Consider the following 6,039-nt stretch of genomic DNA (forward strand, 5'->3'; position numbering starts at 1 on the left):
AATGTATTTATTTCCATTTTTCCATTAGGGCTAGGGTTAGGGCTGAGATTAGGGTTAGGGGTGTGTTGGGGTTCAGGTTGGAGTTAGAATTGGGGGTTTCCACTGTTTGGGCACATCAGGGGCTCTCCAAATGCAACATTGCGTCTGATCTCAATTCCAGCCAATTCTGAGTTGAAAAAGTCAAATGGTGCTCCTTCCCTTCCAAGCTCTGCCATGCGCCCAAACAGTGTTTTACCCCCACATGTAGGGTATCAGCCTATTCAGGACAAATTGCAAAACAATTTTTGGGGTCCAATTTCTCCTGTTACCCTTAGGAAAATAAAAAATTGGGGGCAAAAATATCATTTTTGTGGAAAAAAATGATTTTTTTTATTTTCACGTCCGAGCGCTATAAACTTCTGTGAAGCACTTGGGGGTTCAAAGTGCTCACCACACATCTAGATAAGTTCCGTGGGGGGGTCAAGTGTCCAAAATGGGGTCACTTGTTAGGAGTTTCAATAGTTTAGGTACATCAGGGACTCTCCAAACGCACATGACACCCGCAGACCATTCCATCAAAGTCTGCATTCCAAAATGGCACTGCTTCCCTTCCGAGCCCCGACGTGTGTCCATACAGTAGTTTTCTCCCACATATGGGGTGTCAGCGTACTCAGGACAAATTGGACAACAACTTTTGCGGTCCAACTTCTCCTGTTACCCTTGGGAAAATGAAAAAATTGGGGACTAATTGATCATGTTTGTGGAAAAAATACGATTTTTTTATTTTCATGCCCTGGCATTATAAACTTCTGTGAAGCCCTTGGGGGTTCAAAGTGCTCACCTCACATCTAGATAAGATCCTTAGGGGGTCTAGTTTTCAAAATGGGGTCATTTGTGGGGAGTTTCCACTGTTTAGGTACATTAGGGGCTCTCCAAAGGCAACATGACACCCGCAGACCATTCCATCAATGTCTGCATTCCAAAACGTCACTACTTCCCTTCCGATCCCTGACGTGTTCCCATACAGTAGTTTTCTCCCACATATGGGGTATCAGCATACTCAGGACAAATTGGACAACAACTTTTGGGGTCCAATTTATCCTGTTACCCTTGGGAAAATAAAAAAATGGTGACTAAAAGATCATGTTTGTGGAAAAAAAAATTTATTTTCACGCCCGGGCGTTATAAACTTCTGTGAAGCACTGGGGGGTTCAAAGTGCTCACCACACATCTAGATAAGTTCCTTGGGAGGTCTAGTTTCCAAAATGGTGTGATTTGTGGGGGGTTTCCACTGTTTAGGTACATCAGGGGTTTTCCAATCGCGACATGGTGTCCGATCTCAATTCCAGACAAAAACGTCAAATGGCGCTGCTTCCCTTCCGAGCTCTGCCATGCGCCCAAATAGTGGTTTACCCCCACATGTGGGGTATCAGCATACTCAGGACAAATTGCACAATAACTTTTAGGGTCCTGTTACCCTTGGGAAAATAAAAATTGGGGTGAAAAGATCATTTTTGTGGAAAAAATATGATTTTTTAATTGTACCGCTGTACGTTATAAACTTCTGTAAAGCCCTTGTGGGTTCAAAGTTCTCACCACATATCTAGATAAGTTCCTTGGGGGGTCTAGTTTCCAAAATGGGGTCACTTGTAGGGGGTTTCCACTGTTTAGGTACATCAGGGACTCTCCAAACGTGACATGGCGTCCGATCTGAATTCCAGCCAATTTTGCATTGAAAAAGTCAAACGGCGCTCCTTCCATTCTGAGCTCTGCCATGCGCCGAAACAGTCGTTCCCCCCCCACAAATCAGGTATCAGCGTACTCAGGACAAATTGCACAATAACTTTTGCAGTCCAATTTCTCCTGTTACCCTTGGTAAAATAAAAAAAATTGAACCTGAAGTATTTTTTTTGTGAAAAAAAGTTAGATGATCATTTTTTTTTTTAAATATTAAAAAAAATTCCTGTGACGCACCTAAAGGGTTAATAAACTTCTTGAATGTGGTTTTGAGCACCTTAAGGGGTGCAGTTTTTAGAATGGTGTCGCTTTTGGGTATTTTCTATCCTATAGACCCCTCAAAGTGGCTTCAAATGTGATGTGGTCCTAAAAATAAAATGGTGTTGTAAAGATGAGAAATCGCTGGTCAACTTTTAACCCTTATAACTTCCTAACAAAAAAAAATTTTGGTTCCAAAATTGTGCTGATGTAAAGCAAACATGTGGGAAATGTTAGTTATCAAGTTTTTTGTGTGCCTTATCTCTGTGATTTAAGGGCATAAAAATTCAAAGTTGGAAAATTGCGAAATTTTAAAAATTTTTGCCAAATTTCCGTTTTTTTCACAAATAAACGCAAGTTATTTGAATGAAATTTTACCACTAACATGAAGTACAATATGTCACGAGAAAACATTATCAGAATCACCAGGATCCATAGAAGCGTTCCAGAGTTATGACCTCATAAAGGTACAGTGGTCAGAATTGTAAAAATTGGCCCGGTCATGAACGTGCAAACCACCCTTGGGGGTGAAGGGGTTAAAGGCCTTCTTGTGCCAAACGATGATGCAGGCTCAACACCTCCTGCCTTAGGTGCTATTGTGCACCACCATCAGTACCAGCTGGCCCCCCACACCCATGTCCATGGCCTCTTCCACCGTACTTAATAATTTTTGTTAAAATGGCCTCAAAATACCAGCAGATATATGGTACTGTTTCAGAAGTGGACAGCTCTATACAGTCTAGGGATAATTGTAAATCTCCATAAATATTTCAAGAGTCAGACACAGATGGTCACAGGCTCAGTATGGATTAGACAACAATGTAAAAATTTGCAAAAGGGTACAGTATCACTAGATACAAGGTATATCTGTGGCTGCTGGCTTGGGACACTTTGCGAAGGCGCACAGCAGGAAGTAAGGGAGAGATCAGCGCAGAGACATGGCCTAGAAAGGATACACAAGGAGGAGTCTTGAACAGGTGTTCCTGATCTACCTTGGATTTTGCCGGACCCCCTCCCTCGGATGAGACAGTACCAAACGGGTCATCTTGTGCGCAAAACTTTTGAGGAAAAACTCAGAAACTGCACCCAACTGTGTCCTTGGTGTCTTTTACAACTCACCTGCTACACATGCTACACTCACCATCACCGGCTCACAAGCACCATCTCAACTGCCCTGGGATACAGCTCTGCCCATGGAGAGCTTCATCATCTTAGCTGCTTTAACACCGGCCCAGAGGATCTGCATTGCAGTGTCGGCTACCCTAGCCGAGTACCACGGGTGGCGTCACGATCCCCCTTTTCCAAATTAATTATCATACCATCTTCCCCCCTCATCTGAACTATCATCTTCTTTATTGGACACCTAGGGCCACGGACCGGGTCCCAATCACCACCGTGACATACTTCCCCCTTAAAAGAGCCTGAAAAGCCCGGTACTGAGTAACCCCCAGCCCTGCGTCGTATTTCATTTTAACACCAGATAACAGGGATATATTGTATAGTTTCAACATTATAAATCTATGTATATATTTGAGGAGGCAGACACAGTATGGATTCGACAACAATCTAAAAAGTAGAAAAAGGGTACAGTATCACCAGATACAAGGTATATATAGTATAGTTTCAACATTCAAAATCTCCGTATTTATTTCAGGAGGCAGACAGATGCTCTGAGGCCCAGTATGGATTACACAACAATATAAAAAGCAGTAAAAGGGGAATGGATCCCAAGCGTACTGCTGTATACAGTGTTGGGGTCATTTGGCGATCTACATATATATTTCAAGAGTAACACACAGCCTCTCACAGGCTCAGTATGGATCACACCATAATATAAGAATATAAAAGAAGATCCGCAAGAAATAATCACACATGTGGGCCAATGTTCCAGGTGTCAATGATGCACTTTGAGTGGTGGGTGGAGGATCAACAGATACAAGGTATATATAGTATACTTAAAATAGAAAAAATCTCCGTATGTATTTCAGGAGGCAGACACATATGCTCACAGGCTCAGTATGGATTAGACATTAATCTAAAAAGTTGAAAAAGGGAACAGTATCATCAGATACAAGGAATATATAGTATAGTTTAAACATTCTAAATTTCCATAGACATTTCAGGAGGCAGACACAGAAGCTCTCAGTCCCAGTATGCATTAGCCAAGAATATAAAAAGTATAAAAAGGTTACTGTATCACCAGATACAAGGTAGATATAGTATTGTTTAAACATTATAAATCTCCTTATTTATTTCAGGAGGCAGACACAGACGCTCTCAGGGTCAGTATGGATTACACAATATAAAAAGCAGTAAAAGGGTAATGGATCAGAAGCGTACAGCTGTATACAGTGTAGGGGTCATTGTAAATCTCAGTATATATTTCCAGAGTCAGAAACAGACTCTCACTGGCTCAGTATGGATTAGACCACTATATAAAAAGCAGTAAATGGGTAAGGTATCACAAGCGTACAGCTGTATACAGTGTTGGGGTAATCTTAAATCTACAAATATATTTCTGGAGTTACAGACAGACGTTCACAGGCTCAGTATGGATTACACCAGAATCTAAATAGCAAAAAAGGGTACTGTATCATTAGCATACAGCTTTTTCCAGTGTTGGGCAAATTTTACATCTTGGGATCTATTTCCGGAGTCACCCTCACACACTCACTCAGTTTGGAATTGAGCATAATACAAAATGTTGAAAAAAGGTACAGGATAAGCAGATAGCAAGTGTATATATTATAGGGTACAATTTAAATCTGCGTATATATTTCCGTAGTCACCCTCAGACGCTCACTCACTATGGATTTGACCGTAATACAAAATGTCGATCAAAGGTACTGTATCACAAGATAGGAGGTGTATATAGTATAGGATAAACTTTTTATCTACATATATATTGAAGGACTAAACCACACACGTTCACTCACTATCATAGAATCATAGAATCATAGAATCGTAGAGTTGGAAGGGACCTCCTGGGCCATCTGGTCCAACCCCCTGCTCAAAGCAGGATTCGCTAAATCATCCCAGTTAGATGTCTGTCCAGCCTCTGTTTGAAGACTTCCATTGAAGGAGAACTCACCACTTCTCGTGGCAGCCTGTTCCACTCATTGATCACTCTAACTGTCAAAAAGTTTTTTCTAATATCTAATCTGTGTCTCCTCCCATTCAGCTTCATCCCATTGCTTCTAGTCTTTCCTTGTGCAAATGAGAATAAAGTTGATCCTTCTACAATGTGACAGCCCTTTAGATATTTGTAGACAGCTATTAAGTCTCCTCTCAGTCTTCTCTTTCGCAAACTAAACATTCCCAAATCCTGCAACCTTTCCTCATAAGACAGGGTTTGCAGACCGGTCACCATTCTGGTCGCTCTTTTCTGAACTTGCTCCAGTTTGTTAATGTCTTTTTTAAAATGTGGGGCCCAAAATTGGACACAATATTCCAGATGAGGTCTGACCAAAGAGGAGTAGAGGGAAATAATTACTTCACGTGATCTAGACTGTATGCTTCTGTTAATACATCCTAGAATTGCATTTGCCTTTTTTGCTGCTGCATCACACTGTTGACTCATATTCAGTCTGTGATCTATTAGTATACCCAAGTCTTTTTCACATGTGCTGTCACTTAGCCCTATTCCTCCCATTCTATATATGCTTTTTTCATTTTTATTGCCCAGATGTAGTACTTTGCATTTCTCCCTGTTAAAAACCATTCTGTTAGTTGCTGCCCACTTCTCCAGTTTATTTAAATCTTTTTGAATCCTCTCTCTCTCTTCTCTAGTATTAGCTATCCCTCCTAGCTTTGTGTCATCAGCAAATTTAATCAGTTTACCCTCAATTCCTTCATCTAAATCATTGATAAAGATGTTGAACAATACAGGGCCCAGGACAGAGCCCTGTGGTACCCCACTTGAGACATTCTTCCAACTGGATGTGCAGCCATTTACGACCACTCTTTGGGTCCGATCACTAAGCCAGTTATGAATCCACCTAACAGTTGCCTTGTCCATTCCATACTTAGTCATTTTTTCAATAAGGATTGTATGAGAGACTTTGT

The sequence above is a fragment of the Dendrobates tinctorius genome, unplaced genomic scaffold, assembly GCF_039654945.1.
Source record: "Dendrobates tinctorius isolate UK_male_01 unplaced genomic scaffold, ASM3965494v1 ptg000060l, whole genome shotgun sequence".
In the NCBI taxonomy this organism is placed as follows: domain Eukaryota; kingdom Metazoa; phylum Chordata; class Amphibia; order Anura; family Dendrobatidae; genus Dendrobates; species Dendrobates tinctorius.